Here is a 27,500-nt window from a genome sequence, read left to right as displayed (position 1 = left end):
AATCCCCCCCCCTTCCCGTGACTTTACCTTTGTAGTTTGCTACTCCCCCCCCTTTTTTTTTTTTTTTTTTTTTTTTTTTTCTACGATCATTCTTCTTTGCTTTTTATTTGTCTGCTTGTAATGTAGTCATTTGTTATTGAGCCCCCCTTTTTCCGCTTGTCCACCACTTCCTACTTCGGCGGACATTTGGTCCACCTTCTTTCTTTTACGTCTTTGAATTATGTTCTGCCTTTACTTTTGGGTTTCGTTTTGATGTTTTTTGTCACACTGCCATTTACTCTTTGTATTTTGTTTGGTTTTATTTGTTTGGTTGTAATTTAGCCGTTTACCCCCCCCCCCTGACATTTCGTTTCGGACATTTGGTCCTTATTGTATGTTCTGAAGTATTCACGTTGTGTCACGCTAGAGTCTTTTTGCTACTTTTGTTTTTGTTCACAGCCATGCATTTTATTTCTGTTTTTGTAGTGCATTTTTGTTTTTAATTTAGTCGTTTGTTCCTGATTCTTCAGTGCGGACATTTGGTGCACTTCTATTTACGCTTTGTCCTGGTGTTGTTTACTATGTGTCACCTATGGTCACTTTTTTTTTTTTTTTTTTATGTTCAAAATTGTAATTTTTATTTTACTGTAATTGGCATTGTAATGTATTTTATTATTTTTATTGTATGTTATTTTATTTTATTTTATTATTGTATTGCATGCGTTGTACAATTGACTGAAAGGGTGAACCTTTCCCAGGTTTACCATTTCAGCGATTCATAAGGAGTTCACATTCTTGTAACCGTTATACCCCCTGAAGACGATTCCTGGACGGGAATCGAAACGTCGGGCAAATAAACCCTTCAATTGAATCTGGTGTTTGCTGTTTTCCAATATATATATATATATATATATATATATATATATATATATATATATATATATATGTTCGCAAAGAGCTGGAGTCCAGGAGCCTGGTTGTCGGAAAATTTTCAAACACACACACACAGACACACACAGACACACACGCACACACACACACACACACACACACACACACACACACACACACACACACACACACACACACACACACACACACACACACACACACACACACACACACACACACACACACACACACACACACACACACACACACACACACACACAATGCGGTACATTGATGACATCCTATGTCTGTGGCCCATTCAAGATAATATAAATGATTTTTTATGTAAGCTTAATAATTTGGTCAGTTCCATTAAGTTCACGGTGGAGATAGAGAAAGAAGGTGTTTTGCCTTTCCTTGATTGTAATATCTACCGCCGTGAAAGTGAGTTGAAGTTTAGTGTATATCGCAAACCAACCAATGTTTGTTCATATATACACTATTATTCCTCACACCCTGATGGCGTAAAGATATCTGTTTTTTCGTCGATGTACCTCAGGGCCCTACGCATTTGCAGCCCAGAGTACATCGATGATGAAATAAGATGTATTTACGACATTGGTACTAAGCTACAATACCCACACATGTTCTTGACAAAGCTTACAATCGTGCTAAAAGGACATTTTATAACCTTAGGTCAACTCAAACTTTCAATATGAATAACTTGCTCATTTTACCGTACCAAGAGAACCTGCAAAATATTCCAAATATATTACGTAAATTTAACATTAATGTAGTTTTCAATAATAAGAACACTGTAAGACAACTGCTCATAAATAATTCTGTCAATAGTAATAAAGGGTGTGTGTACAAAATACCTTGCAAATCATGTAATCAGTTTTATGTTGGTCAGACTGCTAAAACACTCACAACACGAATCAATCAACACAAGAAATACGTTAGAGAGGGAAACCAATCTAGCGGTATATTCAACCACATGAACCATTTTAACCACCCAGTTGACTGGGATAACGCTAAAGTCATCACATACAACAACAGCATAACAGAAAGAAATTTAATTGAATGCAGTTTGATCAAATCTAGTAAGGGGATAAATGTTAATCTTCATCAAGGTTTGTACAAATTAGATAGTTTTATTTCTCATGAAATTTCAAAATTGTTTGAATTGTAATATAAATTATGAGCAGTTGTCCCATACTTGTTGGTTACCAGGACGGCCCAAACGTCCCATACTTGTTGGCTACCAGGACGGCCCAAACGTCCGATACGTGTACTTCTTCCACTACCTCTCCGAATGCCCTCTTCACTATGTCATATATTCTGTACCTTGTTTCTTCATCTTATAATTCCTTCTTTGTATCTGCACTGAAGATGTAATTATACGAAAGCGCTCTGCTTCGTTAGTTTACTTTTCCTAGTGGTTACTTACGCATTTGTGAACACACGCTCCTAGTGTTTTTATTGCATATATATATATATATATATATATATATATATATATATGAATAAATTCGCTAGTGGACAGCGACATCAATCATACAATCTAAATAACCGTCGCGCAGAGGATTCGAACCACCGCCAGTAGACTCAAGAGAGTCCGTAAAGTGGTCTAAGGCGGGTGCTACGGACTCTCTTGAGTCTACTGGCGGTGGTTCGAATCCTCTGCGCGACGGTTATTTAGATTGTATGTTTATATATATATATATATATATATATATATGTATATATATGTATATATATATATATATATATATATATATGTGTGTGTGTGTGTGTGTGTGTGTGTGTGTGTGTGTGTGTGTGTGTGTGTGTGTGTGTGTGTGTGTGTGTGTGTGTGTGTGTATGTGTGTGTGTGTGTGTGTGTGTGTGTGGCTGTGTGTGTGTGTGTGTGTGTGTGTGTGTGTGTGTGTGTGTGTGTGTGTGTGTGTGTGTGTGTGTGTGTGTGTGTGTGTGTGTATATGTGTGTGTGTGTACGCGCGCGTGTGTGTCTTTATATCTGCCTGTTTGCTTGTCTGCCTGTTTGCTTTCCTGAATGCGTGGCTACCGGCCTTTACCTCTGGCAATCAACGAATATCTCTCTATCTCTCCGTATAATTATGTCTTTCTATTCGTATCCATGTCATATGTGTCTGTATTTCTGTTTACCTACCTGGCTCTTTGTCTGTATTTTTTCCTGTTTCCTGCTCGTATATCTGCCTATGTATCTGTAAGTCCCTCCGTCACGCCTGTCTTTCCGACTGCTGTCTGTCTCTTCGTTGTCTGTATGTCTGTCCATATGTACGTCTGTCTGTGTGTCTGTCTGTCTGTTTCTCATTTTCACTTTTTTTCCTCTCTTTCAATCAATTTACCTTTCTGCAAAAAAAAAAAAAAAAAAAAAAAATCCACACACTAATAACAATACGAAAACTTGAATTGAAAAATAGTGATAATAAGACACGCATTAACGAAGTAAAAAATGTGCAAAAGTTCTTCACCTCTCTTCTTCCTCAGTTCAAACGATTTCTACGAAGCAGAAACTTTCAGCCTACTACTTGGTGTAATCAAAGTGGACCCGAGCATTTTTTTTTTTTTTTTTTTTTGCTCGGCCGAGTTGAAAAGGTACTTGATGAATATGAGACCTCAGGACTCGAATCTTCTCCTGAGACGCTGGGAGTTTCTTCCGGACTCCAGTAACTTACCAAGCTGAAAACACGATACTATTCACTATCTCTCTCACGATGTGGGAGTACAAGAATCCCATGAGAAGGCAAAGCCCTGACAGTTGCGGTAAGTTCGTTTATTTATTTATTTACTTATCTATTTACTTATTCATTTATTCATTCATTTATTCATTTATTTATTTATTTATTTATTTATTTATTTATTTATTTATTTATTTATTTATTTATTTATTTATTTATTTATTTATTTATTTATTTATTTATTTATTTGTTTATTTATTTCCAATCTGTGAAAGCTCGCTTCTTCTCTTCTACAACCTTCTTTGTGTGACACAATTTTGATATTTTGCATTAACTCTGTGCGACAAAAGAAAACCTAGCTGGTCTTGAAAAGAGAGACACTAAGGATGTGAAACCATCAAAATTTTTATTATGTCTTCTGGAATGAATTTTTCATATGTAAATTTCTTTGCTTAGGATTTGATACCTTTCATATATGAATTATTTACAGCGATTTATTGTATACAATCGCATCATTGCTGCATTATCTTGAAGACATTGATTATAGAGTATATATAACTGCATTCAGAAAGGATGACGGTGATTTTGATGATGATTCTACATAGAGTACGATGGCGAAATATATTAACAGCAGTCAATTTATTCCATAGTGAAGATAGATGAGGAAAGAAATAAAATAAGCTCACAAAAGATATGTAAACAAATACACAAAATAAAAAATTGTTAGACAACACAAATATTGCTTAGGTACTTATCAAATTGGGTAAAAGTAAGGTGATGAGATATACAAGGGGTGAAAAAGGCAGTAGACTGGAAGTGAACATTAAGGGAGAGCGACTGGAGGAAGTGGATAGTTTTAGATACTTGGGTGCAAGTGTAGCAGGAAAAGGTGGAGTGAAGGTGGAGGTAGAATGTAGATTGAGAGAAGCGAGTAAATGCCTTGGTGGTTTAAAGAGTGTAATGAGGAATAGACATTTGGGAATGGATGCGAAGAGGAGACTGTATGAAGGAGTGATTGTGCCAACAGCACTGTATGGGGCAGAAACGTGGAACATAAGAGAAGAAGAGAGAAGGAGTTTGAATGTGTTTGAGATGAGGTGTCTGAGAAGTATGGTGGGGGTTACTAGGCTGGATAGAGTGAGAAATGAGGAGGTGAGGAGGAGAACAGGGGTGAAAAAGGATTTGGGAGATAGGGTTGATGAAAGAATATTAGGATGGTTTGGACACATGGAAAGAATGAGTGAAGAAAGACTAGTAAAAGAGGTATGGAAGGCAGATGTGGAGGGAGTGAACATGAGGGGACGTCCTAGGATGAGGTGGATGGATGGGGTGAAGGGGGCTTTGGGGAAGAGGGGAATGTCTGTTGAGGAAGGACGGGAGAGGACAGAAGACAGGGGTGAATGGAAAATGGTTGTATATGGATGATGTTGTGATTGCATGAGGTGGAATGGGCGGGGTGGGTGGGGGGTGAGGTAGTATGTGTGAGCAAAATTTGACGCAGCCCGAAGGGATTTCTCCCCGTCCTCTCCTTTTATGCAATGGGGGGACGGAGAGGGGAGGTCGCCGATTTAATGAAGCGGCCTTGCTGTGGATGTGCTGTGTCTTGCGACACTGCTTCTGAACCAGGGCAGTGGGCAAGGTGCAGGGATGACCCGTCATCCAGGAGGTGCTCAGATAAGAGGGAGGGTGGGAGGGGTGTGGAGTGTATTCAGGGATGAAATGGGTGGGAATGATTTTATGCCTTTCCCTTTTTGGCTACCTCCCTTGTAAGGGGGAAAAAGCCTTGGTATATGTATTTATTTATTTATTTATTTATTTATTCATTCATTCATTCATTCATTCATTCATTCATTCATTTATTTATTTATTTATTTATTTATTTATTTATTTATTTATTTATTTATTTATTTATTTATTTGTTTATTTATTTATTTATTTATTTATTTGTTTATTTGTTTATATATTTATTTATATTTATTTATTCATTACATCATTATTGGGTCGTCTCACTGCCTGGCCAGGTCTGTCAGGAAGAAACACAGCAAGCCCGAAGCGGATCCTGGCACTCGAACTGACGACCACGTGTTCTCACTTCTAGCCTTCCGCGCCAAAAGGCCTATGCTGTGTCTTTCATTTACGGTCTACGTTGACATAATTTTCTTACCAGATTTTGATTTATAAATTCCGTTTCCATTTGCCTTAACGTAAGAGTGATAATTGGAAATGAGTCTTTGTTAATACAAAGGCAGCTGAAGGTATTATTACGTATCAAATTCCAGAAATAGAGTGATACATTATATTTTCGAAATTTCTATATATTCAACTGTATCAGTTTCAACAGAATTATCTACAGCAGGCACGTGTGTCTAACTCGTTATATATCGGAACAACATTGATATATCTTTCGTGGTTGAGTGTATCAATATCATTCTATATACGTCATTTCTATGAAACAAGATTTTTTATAAAGCTATATTAGTGTGTGTGTGTTTATTTGTTTGTTTACGTTATATATATATATATATATATATATATATATATATATATATATATATATATATATATATATATATAACACAGCAAACTTTGTACGTCGTTCGCTGAAATGGGGTAAACGGATGAATGTCTCTGATTGCTAGTATTCCTTTCGTGGAACCAGAATATCAAAAGAATTAGTTATTTGGCTTCAGGAACAAGAAAACCATTAAGCTTATTGCCTCACACGTAAATAAACCTAATACAATTTAAACGATTTAAAGGTCTTGCTGTTAATCTCAATGGCATGATAACAGATTTGACTGATTTTGCTTAGCTATTTTATAATGATTTTACTTAGCCTGGAAGAATATCACGTACTAGAAGATGCTCATATTCATTCAGAAAAGATCTCTTTAATTAATCTTATTATTTATCTTAGGATTAGTACCTTTCTCCAAAGATTCTGGGAGGTACTATCAGGGGTCATGAAATGCGACATATATTGAACGTAGCGTTCCTTGCATCTGGGTTACACTGAGTGATTTCTACTTTCCTTGTAGAATGAAATGGGCCACATTATCACGATATACTATCGCCACGAACCAACGATATTAGCAAAAGTGAAGTATTGCCTTTACCTTGAACCTAAGTAAATTGGGAAGGCAAACATTTGCACTGCCACCTATGGCAAGGTGCCTAAAGGTATGGTTTTATTAAACTAGAATTACTCAAAATCATTCACCCTGAACCAAAGTCAATTAGGAAGGCAACGATGCACTGCCACTCAAGCCAAGGGGCATAATAATGTGTTTTTTTTTCAACTAATATTACTCAAGATTATTCAACTTTCGGCTATTTTACAAAATTATAGCTTTTATATTACTGTAATTGTGAAGAAAATATTTATAACCTCTAAAGAAGAAGAAATGTTGGAATCATTCTCCTTGTAACGATAGTCCTTAGAACACGGGCAGGAATGAGAGTGGTCTTGTTATATTTAATCAGTTACTTATTCATTCAGTTATCTAATTTGATGAACACGCCAGACAGCTTTTTTTTTTTTTTTTTTTTTTTTGAGATAGTGATGACACTGTCTGGTATATCTATTTTGGCTCCACCACAGTTCCCATCCAAAAATATATATATATATATATTTATCTAAATTCATCTTTTGGTGAGATCGCAATATGATACATACATTTTCCTTGTTTGAGTGAGGATTACCTTCCATCACTCAATAGTTTCAACTCTTTTTACAAAGTGTTGCAGTGATGAAGAGCTCACAAAGTCTAAAGTGCAAATCAATAATACCACGTGGAAGTACCAGGGCCAAAATAGTATTTTGAAAAGGATCAGTGTTAGGTGGAAGGTCGTAAAAATTGGTCGGTTGGCCAGCCCCCACTCCCGGGTCACGGAGGCCCACCGCGTGGTTCAAAGGGCCAGTGTGGGTAAAAGTATTTACCATCCCCTCTGTAGGTGGATGAAAGCCTTATGTAGGCCTTACTTGGTGGTGTATTAAACAGTGTCAAAATGTCAAAGTGATATAACTATGAAAAATGGCAGAGCGCAAGAAACGTCAAGCGAGGGCCCAAACAAGACACAGCCAAGAAGAGTGACAGCGTCCTCTCTCCTCCCATAACCACAAGCCTCCCTCCGCCTCCCCACTTGGCCCTTCCCCATTTCCTCCTTGCCTTGGTGAGTCGTGTTTCCCCTTCCTCCCCTTTTTCCTTTCAAACGTGCCAGAACAGCCTTGTAAGGATCTATTGGCCTGTTGCTGTTCGTATGGACATATAACTCTCTCTCCCCACCTTTCCCTCCCTCTCTCCCCCACTCTCTCTCCCCTTCTTTCTTTCCCTCTCTCCCCTTTTTCTCCTCTTTCTCCCTCTCCCTCTTTCTCTCCCTCTCCCCCTTCTTTCTTTCCCTCTCTCCCCTCTCTCGGCTCCTTCAAACAGTGAGATAGCGAGTGGTTGTGTTTCTGTGTTCAGCGCCGAAGAGTCACAATCTCTACATAGTAAAATTGTAGCCTTAGAGAGGGCTTTAGATGTCCTTAAGGAGGAGAATGGAACTCTTCGCTCGAAGGCCCAAACCACGGATGGCAAACCATGTTTAGAATCTAGGTGGGAAACAGTGACAAACAAAATATGGTGAGATGGTAAAAAGCCCTCACTAGGCTCGCTTGAATGCAGAAACTCTTTTCAAGCTCTCGCGGGTTTACAAAAAAAAAAAAAAAAAAAAAAAAAAACGAAGAAAATGCAAGAGAAAGTAGGGCAGTCACTATACCCCTGCCCACAGCTAAGATTTTGGTTGTAGGGGATAGCCAGGCGAGATACTTAGACAGGGCCTTCTGTGACAAAGATAGGAAGCATAGGACCCAGGTGTGTTTTCCCGGGGCGGAGATAGGTGATGTTAAAGACAGGAAAGAATAGTGCATAGTCGAGGAGAGCGTGAAACCCATAGTTATGTTCTCATGTTCAACTAGGTGACATTCTATTGATTCACAATTTGGGTACGTGACCTTTGATTTATTTTTCTTTGAGAAACCAGCAATCTTTGTCAAACAAAAATAACAATCATTGACGTGATATTTTGGCTAACGCACAAATCATAGGGACTGAGAATGGCATAGGTCTTCTCTTACTTCTACCTAAGCTATAAACATTGCATTGCACGGTGCACAGCAAATATACGGTGGTCAGTCCTTGTCTTGGTCTCCTAATTTAAGTCAAAATAATACTTCTAGGCAATTTTAAGCTTTGTTGTTATGTTTCTACGTTGTTGCTTAGGTGTATATCGTCCACAGACATAGCAGAAATTGTTCGGGTGATTTACACAAGCACGTCTATTTGATGTCATTTTAAGTACCATACAATATTTGAATAAACAAACAAATAAATAAATAAATAAATAAATAAATAAATAAATAAATAAATAAATAAATAAATAAATAAATAAATAAATAAATAAATAAATAAATAAATAAATAAATAAATAAATAAATAAATAAATAAATAAATAAAGCTATTTCTTGTATGCAAAATAAGATAGAAATACACTTTGGTGCAAAATAATTGCTACCAAAATATAACAACTATCCCAGCTTAACAGCAGAGTTTCAACAAATGTCCTACTTGCCTGTCAGATAGCGAATAGCTAGCGAATTACCAGTGATCCGTATGTTCTGGACTCAATATTACCAACTTGGAGTAAAATTTATTTTTCAAATTCGTTAAATGTGGATGGGAAGAGTGATTTGCTTTTTACACAAATTATAGATATAATTTGCATATTACACCAAATTTTGACGTGATAGAGCAAATTCAATTATAGATATGAATTTAACATACCAAAATTACCTAGAAAAACTTATTTGCTCTTCTTTAACAAAATCTTTGTTCCCTAGTATAATAGAAGGATTATTAGAAATAAATGAGTATTTGTGGTGTAAGGCAACGTGCACTGTACCTTCTGTATGGCAAATGCATCTGGGACATATAGTGTCTCTAACAGGCTGATCCTGTGTTGGTATTCTTTTAGGACTGGGTGGTGACCTGAACGTAGGATTTTCTTCTTGGTTTAGTATTATTATTATTATTTTTTTAATATTAAATTACGATTTTTTATATGAAGTCTAAATCAATTATTTCATCAGCAACACAGGACTTTATACAGGTTTTGGAAAATAATAGGTCCTAGTTCTATTAACGTATATAGGTCCGAGTTCCATTAACGTTTATGTTACTAACGCAGAAAAGAGGGAGCAAAAGTATAAGAGAGGATGAGCGTGAATTGAAACAGTACCTGAGACATTGCATTCTGCGAACGTAATTGACTGTTGATCTATAGTTTGTCGAAGAGAAGGTAAGAAATGTACAATTGTAATTTGTTTTCTTCAGTGCCCCATGTCGACTCCGGTAAGACAAATTTCACTTTTGATGTTTGTCATAACATGAAAAGAGATAAAAGTCTTTTTAAGAAGTCTGGTGTTGTGTAACCATAGAAGTATCTATTAGGCTGAAAACAAGCAAAAGTGATATACAAATATTTTGAACAGAAAAAAGTTATAGGGGCAAATAACACTGGGGAACACTCATTTTGTTGCATTTAAAAAAAGACTTTTCTATAGTCAACTTGAGTGTGCTGATTTCAAATCTGAACTTTTGCGTTTGTACATTTCATCTGGGCAATTTCGTTTAATGCTCCAGCAGTAGTCAGCCATCATACTTTTGTCCCAGCGCCCTTGGTAGCGTTCTTCCATGATCTTTAGGTCTTGGTGGAATCGTTCTCCTTGTTCGTCACTCACAGCCCCCAGGTTGTCAGGGAACTGACCAAGGTGGCTGTTCAAAAAATGAAGCTTGATGCTCATGTTGCACCCGAGATCACGAAAAGCGAGGAGCATTCTGTTCACAAGTTCACTGTAGTTCTCCGCCTTATTGTTTCTAAGGAAGTTCTGAACGACTGCCACAAAGGATAACCATGCTGCCCTTTCTAAAGCGGTCATTTTAGCAACAAACTGATCATCACGAATTAGGGTTCGAATCTGTGGGCCATCAAACACGCCTGCTTTGATCTTCTCAAATGATAACCCTGGTAAAGCTGTGATGATGTGTTGGAAACATTCACCTTCGGTTTCCAGTGCCTTGACAAATTGTTTCATCAAACCTAATTTGATGTGAAGAGGAGGAAAGATGATCTTATCTCTGTTTACAATTGGGTCTTGTATGATATTTGGCATGCCTGCTTCAAGGGTGTCACGAATAGGGCAGTATTTCTGGACCCAATGTCTGTCTCGTGCTCGGCTGTCCCACATACAGAGGAAACATGGAAACTTGGTGAAACCTTTCTGTTGTCCAAGAAGAAAGTTGACCATCTTTAAGTCTACACAAGTTATCCAATTGTGCTCATGATACTTTAATAAGTCCATGACCATTCTCATATCATCATAGTCTTCCCGCAAATGCACTGAGTGACCGACAGGTACTGCTCCATAAACATTGCCATTATGTAAAAGAACACACTTTAGACTGCGTTTTGAACTGTCTAAAAAGAGTCTCCATTCAGCAGGACTATAGTAAGGTACACCCAGTTCTTTGAGAAGCCCTGGGATGTCATGGCAGTAAACAAACTGTCTGTCTTTTGAAAAGAAGGTCACAAAAAGCTGGTCACGCTTTCTGAAATATGATACTTTAACAGAGTGATCAACAAGATTTCTCCCTTGTAATCTTGATGCCAAAAGCTCTGCTGCTTTCTTTGAAAATACCTAAATCCCGCACTAAATCATTCAGTTCAGCCTGGGGAAGAGGCTTAGGGACGGGGAAAGGTTCAGTGTCTGAAGAACAGTCCTCCGATTGTGAACACTTTTCTGACAATTCACTGTCACAACTGTCTTGCTGGCTTGTATCATGTCCAATGTCTTTATCGTCCAATGAAGGCAAGCCTTTGAAAACTGGAACAGGTACTTCTTCAGAGTGCGGAACAGGCCGAATAGCTGAGGGAATGTTCGGATACGTAATCTTATGTCGGTTTTTCTTCCCAACACCCGTTGTGTTTACCATGCAGAAATAACAGTCAGTTACATGGTTGGTGGGTTCGCGCCAAATTATTGGAACTCCAAAAGGCAGGCCTTTGCGTTTTCCTTTGGTCCAGTCTCGAAGCATTTCCTCACAATTGTGACACACAACATGAGGAGCCCATTGCTTGTCTTGATCACCAAGATGAACTTCACAATATGCCTTGTAGGCACGCTTGACGAACGAGGATATGTTACGTCTCTGACGATTGAGTGTGTAGCATCCACATATGTAGCAGAAGGCATCAGGCTTGTTTCTGCAATGATGTCTCATTCTGGAAGCCATGTTTGAACTGAAACAAAAGAAGAATGATCAAAATATTAGAAGCTATCTATATATATGGACGTTAAAATGCTTATACATGGTTTACGCAAGTTCACATATGTACAATTTCATTAACCTCAAATTGCATACAAACTAGAGCTTGTAGAGAAAAACTAATTTCAGATTTGAAATCAGCGCCTAAAACTCTTTCAAAATCCGTTAAAATATCCAATGCAACTCAAAGTTACTGAAAAAGTGTTCCCCTGTGTAATGTTCCTTCGTACAGCCGCATATTCTCTTTCTCTCAAGTTTACAAAGTCACTTCCTTCAGACGTCCACCCAGAAGTGGGACCCAGACATATACCATCCACTTGATGTGTTAGCCTTCTGCGTGACTCTCCTTATTAGGATGACGAAGATTTAAGGATATTTTGTGTTCGAAACGGGTTTTCCTCGTTTCCTCTGGAAAAGAGAAATTATCCATCTGTTAGAAATTGCTTGCTATTAATTAAATCACTAATGAAAGAAGAACGTATTGGTTCCCCAATATCATTATCCCTGATTATTTCTTTATTCTTAACTTTGAATATAGCGTAGAAAGGGATATATCAATTAATAGTTACACCCTGTAGGGACAATGAAGATCACTGCATTTCTACCCACACACAGCTACAAGAGAAGCTACAGTGTACAAAGAACATAAATATAATTTAAATCGACCAGCTCCTCAACATTCAGCTAAGACGAGTTGAAAAAGAAAAAGAAAAACAGAAACAAAGTCTGTTTGCAATACTGGGTTAGAGAAAGAGAAGGAAAAACAGGAGCTAAAATCTCAAGTTTCCTTTTCCAGACAAAGAAAGGAAAACATATACGAACAAAAATATTCATTTGTGAACCGAAACCGAGGAGGAATTCAAAAGCATCTTCTACCACATGAAAAAAAAAAAAAAACGAAGGAATATAAGAAAGAAAGGAAGGAAGAAAGAACGCGAGAATAAAGATCGTCAGAGAGAAAAACGAGGGAAAAAAAGAAAGATTGTAAAGAGAGAGAGAGAGAGAAAAAATGTGATGAAAAAAAACACATACACACAGAACAAGAATATATTTTTCGCTCAATTACCGAAAACAGAACACATGGAAACAGATTTTTTGACAGAAGAGACACAAATCAATAGAATATCAATAAATTTCCGTAACTGTATTTTTGTATTATTTGTATATATATATATATATATATATATATATACATATATATATATTTATATATATATATATATATATATATATATATGTATATATATGAAGCGGCCATGTCGTGGATGTGCTGTGTCTTGCGACACTGCTTCTGACCTAGGGTATTGGACAGGATGCAGGGATGACCCGTCATCAAGAAGGTGCCAAGATGGGAGGAAGGGAGGAGGGTGGAGGGGAGTGGAATATATGGGAAATGAAATGGGTGGGAGTGATTTCTATGCCTTTTTCTTTTTGGCTACCCCCCGTGTAAGGGGGAAAAAGCCTTTGGTATATGCATGTATGTATGTATGTATATATATATATATATATATATATATATATATGTGTGTGTGTGTGTGTGTGTGTGTGTGTGTGTGTGTGTGTGTGTGTGTGTGTGTATACATACATACATATATATATATATATATATATATATATATATATATACATATATATATATATATGCTTAAAAGTGGCAGTCTGCCGACAAGATTGACTAGATAAACACCATATGAGGACGGAGCCTTTATGTGTACGACGTTTCGCTTATTACAGCTTTTTCAAGTACAAGTTGAGATACAAATGCTTGAGATTAAATAAGGGGAAAGGAGGGAACAGGGAGAGAAAAAGGGGGGGGGGAAGGAAGAGGAGGAGGAGGAGGAGGGTGGGGGGATTGGACACTGGGAAAGGATGAGAATGTTGGCCCAAACGTCCGTGAGCGAAATGTCCACAAAGGGTGGTTTAAATATTTAGTATTTTGCTGGCCATGGGTATTAGGGGAATAATGTGAGGAGATATGTTAAACATGCTCCTGTTTTGTTCAATAGTGTTCGTTCCTTGAATGATTGCTGCTTCTAAACACTTCCTGCGGATTTTGTCTGGTTCCCGCATCAGCAGCTCTGCATTCTTCCAGTCCATAAGATGGTTTTCCTTGTTTCTATGTGTCACACATGCATTGGTGGTGACATCATGCCTGACGTCGTAACGGTGTTCACGTATTCGTGTATTCAGGTCGCGTGACGTTTCTCCGATGTAAACTTTATCACATCCTGAACACGGAATACGATAAACACCGGCTTTGGTGCCCGGTGTCTGGTTGTTGTGTGTTTCCGTCTTCGTGATGTCTTTTATTGTTCTGCTTGTCTGGCACACTATTTCCAAGTTGGTGGTTCTTAAAAGACGTGTCAGGTTGGTGGCAACGTCGCCGGTTGGCAACACGAGACGTCTAGTTGTGCTGTCCTGCTGCCTACGGCTTTCCCGAATCTTAGCGGCCTGCTGTTTGCAATTATCTAAAAGAAACTCTGGAAATTTTAGTGTTAAAAATGTCTCTTTAATAAACCTGCACTCTTCTTCTAAGTATTTTGCACTACATATCCTAAATGCCCTAAGGAAAAAACCTATTACTACTCCTCTCTTGGTCCTTATATCATGGTGGGAGTAGAAATTAATTAAATCATTTTTGTTGGTGGGCTTTCTATACACTTTGAATTCAAATTGGTTACCGTACTTAAAGATGTGTGTGTCCAGGAAAGGAAGAGAATCGTGGATTTCTTCCTCTAGGGAAAACTGAATGGTGGGCTCCACTTCGTTTAAGGCCGTCTGCAAGCGCTGAAGATTGAAACGCCTGGGTCTGACGAGTAAGATATCGTCCACATATCGCAGCCAGGTCACATGCTCGGGAACGATGTTGGCAAAGGGTCCTGTTTCTAGAAATTCCATGAATAAATTAGCCAGGACTGCACTTAATGGAGAGCCCATGGCCATGCCAAATTTCTGGTGGAAGAAACTGTCCTGGAATTTAAAATAATTAAATTCAACACAAAGTTTGATCAAATCGACAAAATGGTTGGGGGGCAGGGGGAAGTCGATTTTCTCCTTCTCGATTCTATCCCTAAGGAGCTGTATTACCTTATCCGAGGGGACACATGTGAAGAGACTTTTCACGTCCAGGCTGGCCAACTTCTTGTTTCTGGCGGAGATATCTCGGATTCTGTCTAGTAGGTCCCCTGAGTGTCTGAGATGAGCTCCACTGATGGTTCCCAGGAGGGGGGACAGATGTCTGGCCAACGTACCTGCTAATCTGTGGGGAGCACTCCCTATCCCTGATGTTATAGGTCTCATTGGAATATCATTTTTGTGTGTTTTGGGCAGACCATACATCGTAGCTGTGCGTGGGAGATTTGGCAATAAGTGAAGGAGCTTTTTACCTGCAACTGAACTTTTGAGAATTTTTCTTACCTTGTATGCGAAGTTCTTCGTCTCGTTGTCTACTTCTGCCTGGGAGACTTCACGATATGTATTAACATCACTTTGCACGTGCGTGGGAGATTTGGCAATAAGTGAAGGAGCTTTTTACCTGCAACTGAACTTTTGAGAATTTTTCTTACCTTGTATGCGAAGTTCTTCGTCTCGTTGTCTACTTCTGCCTGGGAGACTTCACGATATGTATTAACATCGCTATGCACGTGCTTTGAGAAAGGCTTATAGCTTGCGGAATAGGCGGAACTTCCTTCATGACTGCATTGAGGAAATGGTCGCCCCCAGGTCTACGCCGAAACAACTTCTCCAATTTGACCACCCCTTTCCTCCTCACCTTAAGTCCTACCTCACGGAATGCTGGACTAGCCTTTCTACCAAGGTCTCCCAGGCTTTCGAGAAAGCCAAGAAGTTAGGCTCGCAGCTCCGCCATACGATGTCCGATTCGGTCGCCGAAGATATAAGAGTGGACATCGCTACCTTCAATAACCAACAGAAGAATAGACATCTACGTGAACTGGATAGGCTTTGCGCCGACAGTGTTTGGAAATCCATGGGAAGACCCGAAATCATAATGAATCTTTCCAACAGACACCGAAACCGAAGTACTCAGCCTCGGGCTTAAGTTTGCAACCGGTACCCACAGGAAGAATCAAAACATCGATTTGATCACGAAAAACTACAGATACCAAGAGAGTGAATTCATGCAAGGTTACACACAAGGACTACTGACCTTAGCTCTCAACGAACGTCCCAACCCTACAATACCCAGAAGGTACATTCGAGCTCTAGCAGAGCTAGCCAAGGATTCTTCCATCAGAATCACCACCGCTGACAAGGGAGGTGGAGTAGTGGTGATGGACAGTTCAGACTACGAGAGGAAGATGAAATATCTGCTCAGTGATGTTAATACATATCGTGAAGTCTCCCAGGCAGAAGTAGACAACGAGACGAAGAACTTCGCATACAAGGTAAGAAAAATTCTCAAAAGTTCAGTTGCAGGTAAAAAGCTCCTTCACTTATTGCCAAATCTCCCACGCACAGCTACGATGTATGGTCTGCCCAAAACACACAAAAATGATATTCCAATGAGACCTATAACATCAGGGATAGGGAGTGCTCCCCACAGATTAGCAGGTACGTTGGCCAGACATCTGTCCCCCCTCCTGGGAACCATCAGTGGAGCTCATCTCAGACACTCAGGGGACCTACTAGACAGAATCCGAGATATCTCCGCCAGAAACAAGAAGTTGGCCAGCCTGGACGTGAAAAGTCTCTTCACATGTGTCCCCTCGGATAAGGTAATACAGCTCCTTAGGGATAGAATCGAGAAGGAGAAAATCGACTTCCCCCTGCCCCCCAACCATTTTGTCGATTTGATCAAACTTTGTGTTGAATTTAATTATTTTAAATTCCAGGACAGTTTCTTCCACCAGAAATTTGGCATGGCCATGGGCTCTCCATTAAGTGCAGTCCTGGCTAATTCATTCATGGAATTTCTAGAAACAGGACCCTTTGCCAACATCGTTCCCGAGCATGTGACCTGGCTGCGATATGTGGACGATATCTTACTCGTCAGACCCAGGCGTTTCAATCTTCAGCGCTTGCAGACGGCCTTAAACGAAGTGGAGCCCACCATTCAGTTTTCCCTAGAGGAAGAAATCCACGATTCTCTTCCTTTCCTGGACACACACATCTTTAAGTACGGTAACCAATTTGAATTCAAAGTGTATAGAAAGCCCACCAACAAAAATGATTTAATTCATTTCTACTCCCACCATGATATAAGGACCAAGAGAGGAGTAGTAATAGGTTTTTTCCTTAGGGCATTTAGGATATGTAGTGCAAAATACTTAGAAGAAGAGTGCAGGTTTATTAAAGAGACTTTTTAACACTAAAATTTCCAGAGTTTCTTTTAGATAATTGCAAACAGCAGGCCGCTAAGATTCGGGAAAGCCGTAGGCAGCAGGACAGCACAACTAGACGTCTCGTGTTGCCAACCGGCGACGTTGCCACCAACTTGACACGTCTTTTAAGAACCACCAACTTGGAAATAGTGTGCCAGACAAGCAGAACAATAAAAGACATCACGAAGACGGAAACACACAACAACCAGACACCGGGCACCAAAGCCGGTGTTTATCGTATTCCGTGTTCAGGATGTGATAAAGTTTACATCGGAGAAACGTCACGCGACCTGAATACACGAATACGTGAACACCGTTACGACGTCAGGCATGATGTCACCACCAATGCATGTGTGACACATAGAAACAAGGAAAACCATCTTATGGACTGGAAGAATGCAGAGCTGCTGATGCGGGAACCAGACAAAATCCGCAGGAAGTGTTTAGAAGCAGCAATCATTCAGGGAACGAACACTATTGAACAAAACAGGGGCATGTTTAACATATCTCCTCACATTATTCCCCTAATACCCATGGCCAGCAAAATATTAAATATTTAAACCACCCTTTGTGGACATTTCGCTCACGGACGTTTGGGGCAGCATTCTCATCCTTTCCCAGTGTCCAATCCCTCCACCCTCCTCCTCCTCCTCCTCCTCCTCTTCCTTCCCCCCCCCTTTTTCTCTCCCCGTTTCCTCCTTTCCCCTTATTTAATCTCAAGCATTTGTATCTCAACTTGTACTTGAAAAAGCTGTAATAAGCGAAACGTCGTACAAATAAAGGCTCCGTCCTCATATGGTGTTCATATATATATATATATATATATATATATATATATATATATATATATATATATGTATGTATATATATGAGAAAAGTTGGGAGAGGTCAATTTGAGTCCACCAGAGCCCAATGCCCTCCAGCAACAACGCCAGCCCACAGGACCATTGACTAAAAGTCAAGCCAGAGCTTCTGCCCCTCACTCTGTGCTGAGACTGAGGACTTTTCCTATTGACCTCCCCCAGGGACTCAAATTGACCTCCCCCAGGGACTCAAATTGACCTCTCCCACTTATAAGTAACCTTACAAAAGGACTCCAATTGACCTGTCCTACTTCTACCAGTGACCTCACCCAAGAACTTCCATTGACCTGTCCTACTTCTGTTGATCTTACCCAAGATCTCTCGTTGATCTCTCTTACTTCTCCCAGTGACCTCACCCAAAAACTCCCGATGACCTATCCTACATCTCCCAATGACCTTACTTTAGGAGCGGCACAAGTCAGCCTGCAGACATTATTCTTCACCAGATCTTTGCCCACAGCAGCTTCCGAGAGAGGTGAAACAAATTAAGTTTACGGTGTTTGTGTCAACGTTTTATTGTGCTGATACATAAATTTATTATAAACGTTGGCCTGCATCAGTGCCTATCACTACGTCCTTTGAAATAGATATTGAAACCATGAATGATTATGTTCAAACTTTGAACTGTGAGAGCAAAAAGGTGTTCTTTACATTGGATATGTTGAACATCAAAATAGGCAAAGCTATTAGAGCAGTTGACTTCAGTCAAAGTTGTCTACGCGAGAACCTGTGCCCAAGTATATATACACACACACACACATATATATATATATATATATATATATATATATATATATATATATACCTGTATATATATATATATATATACATACATATATATGCATGTATATCCACATATATAATATATATATATATATATATATATATATATATATATATATATATATATATATATTGCAGAAGTCAGAGGGAAAATAAAGTCGGAATACTAAACGTTTTCGTCTATTACGACATCCTCAGAGTACAAGAAAGAGAAATAGAACACAATATTTATACAGTAATAAAAAAACTGGGGAAGGTTATAGCCACATAAAACCTTCGGACAATATACATACACACATATTCATATACACATAGTAATAATAAAACAACTAAAAACAGCAAATACAAAAGAGCATAACCATGTGGCCGAAACGTCTACAGGACATCTGGCACAATCAGGAGCCATGGTACTGCTCTACTGTCCTATTAGTTATGAAATTATCTAGTTTAGATAAACCTAAACTCAAGCTGATATTATTGTCAAAATTGCTCTTTATAAAACTGGATTCAATGATGTTCCTTTCTAAAACAGAAAAAAAAAAAAAATCAACATTGTCCCAGTCAATACTATGGTTTGTGTCCCTTACATGGACAAAACCCCACTAGACATTTGGCCCGTCCTTATACTATATCTGTGTTGATTCATCCTAATATTTAATTATTTACCTGTTTGGCCAATGTAACAGGAGTTACAGTGTTTACAGGGAATACTACAGACACATCCTATATTATGACAAGGGGAATTTTTAATGAGTTCTTTGATGGTATTGTTTCTGAAAATAGCATTAATATTGAACTCCTTAAGAATGCGAGGAAGTCTTACAAGATTTTAATGAAAGGGAAGAACTAAAAGATTTTTCTTGCAAAAAGTGTCCATATATAATGTGTGTGTGTGCGTATATATATATATATATATATATATATATATATGTATATATATACATATATATATATATGTGTGTGTGTGTGTGTGTGTGTGTGTGTGTGTGTGTGTGTGTGTGTGTGTGTGTGTGTGTGTGTGTGTGTGTGTGTGTGTGTGTGTGTGTGTGTGTGTGTGTGTGTGTGTGTGCGTGTGTGTGTGTGTATACATATATATATGTGTGTATATATATATATACATATATATACATATATATATATATATATATATATATATATATATATAATATACATACCTGTGAATATTGGTTGCGATGGCCCTTCGACATGTTCCTTTGTTCCTTACAAGCGTCACTAGTCAACAGAGGTCCATACGTTCACGCGCCGAACCGTAAACTGTGCAATGAAAAGTCGACCATCCTATCCTGCAGTTCAACCATTTTTCCTTTTCCATAAGATTCTAGAAAAAAAACAGCATTTCGACAATGAAGAATTTTTCTAATCTGCTAGGTGTTAGAAGATATATGCATAAATCGTTGAATTATAACGTCTAAATCGCTACTGTTATACTTCCAGTGTCACTAAAAAAAAAGACTTTAAAAAGATATTTATTTTCAACTGTCGTTGTTAGAAAGATTCGGTCTGTGACCAACTTGTTAAATTATATAGAAAGATAAAAAAAAAAATATTGCATTCACTGCAAGATTAGATGTATTCATTTAACTATTGTTTAAAGCGCAAATCGAAAGGAAGATATATCTAAAAATGATTAATGTAGCTTTATGATATCATGTAACCAATGCAGAGGATATCATCTACTTTTGTAAATTAAAATGTTTTTAAAAGTAATATTTGTAAAAGATATTGTATCGATGTACAACGACTAAGATTCTATCAAGATGATTATTTTGTTTTTCATCCGTTTAAATATAGCTTTTGTCAAAGCTAAGGTATAAGACCGCATCACAAATTTCTTATTTCCTGAGTTTATCTCCCCAGTCCAGTCGACTAGGCGGCCAATCTTCCAATAGATATACACGTAATATCAAATTCCCACGCGCACAATAATATGGTATAGCGTTCACGACAATAAAAGCTGTACAACGAGAAAATGTCCTGTGAGATTTAACACGAAAAAGAATTCGAGAAGCAGGGTTGGCGTCGAACTACAAAAATATTATATTCCCTTTCCGCTTCATTAACCCATTCAACTTCGATGACAAGATGTCTTGTCATTTGGTCAAATAAAACAAAAAATCATAATAAAACAACAAAATGTTTGATGATCAAACAGCACCAGAAAAATATGACGTCATCAGTCCTCCTCGAGGAGGACTGATGACGTCATATTTTTCTGGTGCTGTTTGATCATCAAACATTTTGTTGTTTTATTATGATTTTTTGTTTTATTTGACCAAATGACAAGACATCTTGTCATCGGAGTTGAAGGGGTTAATTATATGTTCAATGTCACTTTAGTTATAAGGAAAATATAAATGGGTACTAAGTACTCAACGACGAAGTTATGGTAATGATATACTTAATACTGACCCAAGACCTAAAACAGAGACTGTCTCGGTCACCGATTTTGTAAACCTATGAGTTGCCTTCTGGTTTTTTGTCAGGCAACTTTATTCAGCTGAGGAAACTCTCTGTCAGTTAAGAAAGAGAAAAATTATAGTACAGAACAAAGTATATAAATGATAATAAAATAAATCAAATTAAGATAAAATAAATAAAATTAAGATAAGATAAATCAAATTAAGATAAAATAAATAAAATTAAGGTAGTATAAATCAAATAAGATAAAATAAATCAAATAAGGTAAAATAAATCAAGATCAAATAAATCAAATTAAGATAAAATCAATCAAATTAAGATAAAGTTAATAGAATTAAGATCAAATAAATCAAATTAAGATAAAATAAATCAAATTAAGGTCATATAAATCAAATTAAGATCAAATAAATCAAATTAAGATAAAACAAAATAAAACAAAACAAAATCAAATAAAATGGGATAAAATAAAATAGAATAAAACAAAACAAAACAAAGCAAAAACAAAACAAAACAAAACAAAACAAAACAAAACAAAACAAAACAAAACAAAACAAAACAAAACAAAACAAAACAAAACAAAACAAAACAAAACAAAACAAAACAAAACAAAACAAAACAAAACAAAACAAAACAAAACAAAACAAAACAAAACAAAACAAACAACAAAACAAAACAAAACAAAATGGAATAAACAAGAGAAGTTAAAATAAAATAAAATAAATTTTCATCCTGTGGAAGGTCGAGGGTCCCAAGATCGAGGATTTCTTTGTTTCTTAAATAAAAAATAGACGAATAAACAAATGAATAAATAATTAAATAAATAAATTTGATAAACAAACACATAGAGAAATAGAAATGGAAATAGAGATAAGTAGGTAGATAAATATGCAATAAACTAATAGACAAGAAAACAAATAAATAGATAAACAAACAATTTAGATATATAAAGAAAACAAAATCATGTAAAGAAGACGCATGTACCCTGTAACACAAATTCGAGGATTGATATATTTCTATTCCAAAAGGTCCAGTAAACTAATTATGTCACTACTCTTGTTCGATTTCCCGTGAATTGGACCTCGGCTCAGCTAATCTGACCTAAATTACTTAACGTAAAATACAGAAATGCTCAAAGCCTAAAAATAAATGGATAAGTATATCATTGGATAGATAGATAGATAGATAGATAGATAGATAGATAGATAGATAGATAGATAGATAGATAGATAGATAGATAGATAGATAGATAGATAGATAGATAGATAGATAGATAGATAGACAGCAAGGTAGATAGATAGATAGATAGATATATAGATAGATAGATAGTTAGATATATAGATAGACAGATAGACAGATAGATAGACAGATAGACAGATAGGTAGATATATGTATGAATAAATAGGTAAACACATAATAAATCAATTAATATATGGATTGATAGATAAATAGTTATAAAAATACATGAATAAACAAATAAATAACAGATGAATAAAGAAGATAAATAAAAAGAAAACGAAAAAATACGTAATGAATAAAGGATAAACGAATAAAATGATAAAATGGACATCGTCTAGAATGTCAGGCCAGAAAGTCTGAGCAACATATTCCTCGTTTCAGATTTCATTACAGCTAAACTGATTTGATAGAAGTCCTATTTCACCCATAATCTTTTCTTTGTTTTTTACGGATCCTCGGAAATAAAACAAAATTTCTTTCTTTTCTTCATGACACAAAAGGAATTCATAAAACGAAAGTAGCTGAAGCGTGAAGAGGCCACAAAGCCGTTTTACGACGTACTTTCCAAACCCATATCACCAATGGATATGAGAACGTATACATACATACATACATATATGTATATATATATATATATATATATATATATATATATATATTCTTATGACTCAAGCTGGAAAGATACTTGTTAACTGTAAGAGTATACTGAGTGCCCAAGCCACAACAAAGTTAGAATGAGGATATAGAAACGTATCAAACTATTGGTATGCCAAAAGACAGAGGATAGTGTTAACCATTTAGTATTTCAGTATGAAATATAATCAAACAGAGACAACATAAACTAACAAAAAAACAATACTAATATTGATTGAGCTGAAATTTATTTAAGAGGAAATGCCTCCGGGTAACGGGTACCCACATCGACAACAGTTAACATGTATTCATTACCCATTTTTGATTTAGGTAATGGTCCTAAGCAATCTATTACTATTTTATCAAAGGGTTCCTCACTGATAGGAATGGGCTCAAGTGGGGCCTTAGGATTTTTTTTTTTTATTTGGCTTTCCCACCGCCTGACAGACGTGACAGGTCCTGATGAAGATAGAAATGCCTTTTCGTATTCCCGGCCAGAAAAAATGATCAAGTATTTTGAGGTATGTTTTTCTCACTCCTAAGTGTCCTGCAAAACTATCATGAGCTAATTTCAATATACTACTTCTGATTGAGCGAGGAAGTACAATTTGGTGTTTTCTGCCCATCTTTGTAGCTTATTATAGGAAGGGAGTCTGTATATTCTCATCAAGATTCCATCTTGAAAATAGAAGTAAGGGGTAGTGTTTATGTTTGCTTTGGTTGTGGCTATGTGTAGTAAGTAGGAGAGTGTATCATCCTTTTGTTGAGCCTGGATGAGTTCATCCTTGGTTAGGGTCTTATTGATTAAATCCTCCTTACCAAAAGACGGAGGAGAAGTGGGCAAAGATTTAAGTAAGGATGAGGAATTTGAGGGTGGAGAAGAAGGTGTTACCTTACTTTGGGATCGAGTTACAGCACAAGCTGGAAACAGATGTGGACAACTCTCATCCAAGTCAAGGGTGGGACTTGCAGGTAAAGGTTCAGCTACTGTCCTTGGTGGGGGAACGGTTAGGGTATCAGCGAGATCGTTACCCAACAGGAACTTTATCTCGTGAATAGGTAAGGATCCGCGACTTATTGCAACTTGCACTTGAGAAGTACGGAATGCACATTCTAGATAAATTTCTGCTAGGAGGTAAGAAGTTTGACTCGTAAGATCAGACAATAGAACCTTTTCATCTGTAAATGCATTGGATATATTGGGAATGACATCTGAGAGGAGAAATGACTGGGCCGCCCCTGTATCTCTGAGTATAGTAACGGGGTAATTAGGACTACCTTTATATAAGGATACTCTTCCTTGGAAAATGTATGGGTCAAAAAAGTATGAGGATTATGAAAATAAGAGGCTGCAATAGGTTTAGATTTAGTACTATGATATTTAAGCTTGTTTGAGGCTTTACAAGCTGGATGACTGAATGGAGTGGCCTGTCTTTTTACAATAACTACACTGGACTGGCTGGGAAATACGATTATTAGTGATGTTACGTTCTATTTTACCATCTGCTCCTTCAGGGCGATAACCAGAAGAGGATCTCACAATGGGGCTTTGCCTGCGAGTTCCGCTTCCCCACGTCTCTATCATTAAAGCTTGGGCATCAGCTAACTCTGCCGCCTGCATCAGGTCTTTTTCCCTTCTGTCTTCTACATATCTCAAAAGGTGAGAGGGGATTTTAATTTTCCATTCCTCCATGACTATAGTATTGAGGAGTTCTAAAAAGGTAGTTACATTTATAGCTTCTAACCATTTTTACACTAAGTTTTTCTGAGGCAAATTCAACATAAGTTTGGGCATGAAATTTTGTTAAAGATCTAAAGTTTTGTCTATAGCCATCAGGGGTTAGAGCATACGCATGTAGAACCTGTTTCTTGACGAAATCGTAATCGTCGGACCCGTCTAAACTATTATACCCATGAAAAGCTTTTCCTGTTAATTTCGGAGTTAGTATTGTAAGCCAGTCATCTTTGGGCCACACCTGTTTGAGAGCTATAGCTTCAAAGGTTTGAAGTAGCCGTCTACATCCTCTGGTGAAAATGCAGGGATCAAAGAAGATAAATTACCTGCATTAAGTCGTACTTCTTTCTCTTGAATGTCTAATTCTCTTTCTTTGCTTTTCTCTTGTAATGTGACTTCCTTAGCTCTGATGTCTTTTTCCAATTCTAATCTCTCTCTTTCTAATGCTAATTTCTCTCTTTCCAATTCTCTTTCCTTTTCTAATCTTTATCTTTCCTTTTCTAATCTTTCCCTTTCTAATTCTTTTTCCTCTTCTAATCTCTCCCCTTCTAATTCTCTTTCCTATTCTAATCTCTCTCTCTCTTTCTAATTTTTTTTCTTTCCTTTTCTTTTTCCCATTCTTATTTTGAATTCTCTAATAGAAATTTATATTGTAGTCTTAATTGTTCCAGTTGCATATTATCTGCTGGTTTGGTTGTTGGGGATTGTCTGGTAGGAAACTGTTCAGGGCTAAGAGACCTGGCCGTTGCTCCATCCTGATCTTTTGGGAATGTTAAACTGGGGGTAGTCGGTGTGTCTATGGCTACGGTCTCTATTATTCCTAATTGAACCAGCTGTCCCACCACTATTTTCTTTATTACGCTTTTTGGCTTGGAGGACTGAATGTCTTGCTATGTCCCTCCAATCATCCTTTGTAACTTGTCCCTGCAAGGTTACATACGAAGGATTGGCCACAAAAATTTCCAAATTGAACATTTTACTGAGACTTGAGAACTAGCCGTAACTAGTTGTTGATATACTAGGACGTGTGGGTTTAGACAAGAACAGCCCTTCGATAATTTAAACAGGCCCTCTGATTCCGGTTATCGTTATACCCATCAATCTAGCCTATGATATTGTTCGTGTGAAAAGATGCTCGTCTATATAGAAATTGATTTGATAGCGAGCGATACTTGATATAGAGACTTGAATGGATACTTGGATACTTGAATGGAGTATTCGATTGAGACAGGCATCCAACTAAAGATACTTGAACTAAATAAAACGAGACTTGGGTAAGGATGAATACTCCGATAATTGAGCGATAGTTGATATCTACAATACACGAACAAAATGAGTCTGGAGGAGTGGAAAGAAACACTATCGAATCCTAACCACTGATAGAATCCATTAGTGTGGGCTAAACACTTGAATGAATCTTATATGGCTGCTAGTCCTGCTTATTGTAAGCAATTTTGCGGTGTGTACCAAACGGGTCGTTTATTCCCGCAAGACTTAAATGACACTCACAAAATTAAATATCTTTGGTCAATTTTCGACTCTTAGAATTATGATTGTATTTAATACAAAGAATAATGATTGTATTTAATACTGAAAAATAAATGTTAAGTTACTGTCCTGAAATATGATGATTAATGAAAAGGAGGGGGGGAGGTACAACTTAGTAGTTACGTGAAACAGTTACGGAGACCCTAGGCATTGGACGCCACTTATTATGGCTCAGGCTGGAAAGATACTTGTTAACTATAAGGGCATACCGAGTGCCCAAGCCACAACAAAGTTAGAATGGGGATGTAGAAACGCATCAGGCTATTGGTATGCCAAAAGACAGAGGACAGTGTTAACCATTTAATATTTCAGTATGAAGTATAATCAAAGACAACATGAACTAACACAATATTAATAATATGAATTCTAACACACAATAAAAATAAACGGGGAATGAGATATGTAGAAAATATAGAACGGGTAAGACTGAAAACTGGCACGTCGAGTCGTCTGTTGTCCAAGCAATAGATATCACAATCCAGTGGGAGGCGAAACAGTCAGCTAGCTAGAGGCGAGTCTGTCGATTTTTTTTCTTTTTTAAGGCTATCGACCCATAAGGGGGTCATTAAGCCTGGTGTGAAGTTGCTCACACCAGGACTCGAACCTACGGCCAGCACGTGACCAGTGCTGCAATGACTTAGACCATTACACCATCAAAACAGATATCTATAGCAATGGTGTAATGGTCTAAGTCACTACAGCACTGGTTACGTGCTGGCCGTAGGTTCGAGTCCTCGAGCGTACCACGTTTCAATTTCTGCGTTGCCTCTACGGTTCTTCCGATGTTCATGGCTTAGAATTAAAATGCATTGTGGTTGATAAAAATGTATCTCTAGTCACTGGGACCCATTCAGTGTTGTACACACACACACACACACACACACACACACACACACACACACACACACACACACACACACACACACACACACACACACACACACACACACACACACACACACACACACACACACACACATATATAT

This window comes from Oratosquilla oratoria, chromosome 2 (genome assembly GCF_046742065.1).
Source record: "Oratosquilla oratoria isolate Oo_2021 chromosome 2, ASM4674206v1, whole genome shotgun sequence".
Taxonomy (NCBI): Eukaryota; Metazoa; Arthropoda; class Malacostraca; order Stomatopoda; family Squillidae; genus Oratosquilla; species Oratosquilla oratoria.
The sequence above is the reverse complement of the archived record's forward strand: the minus strand, read 5'-3'. Positions refer to the sequence as shown.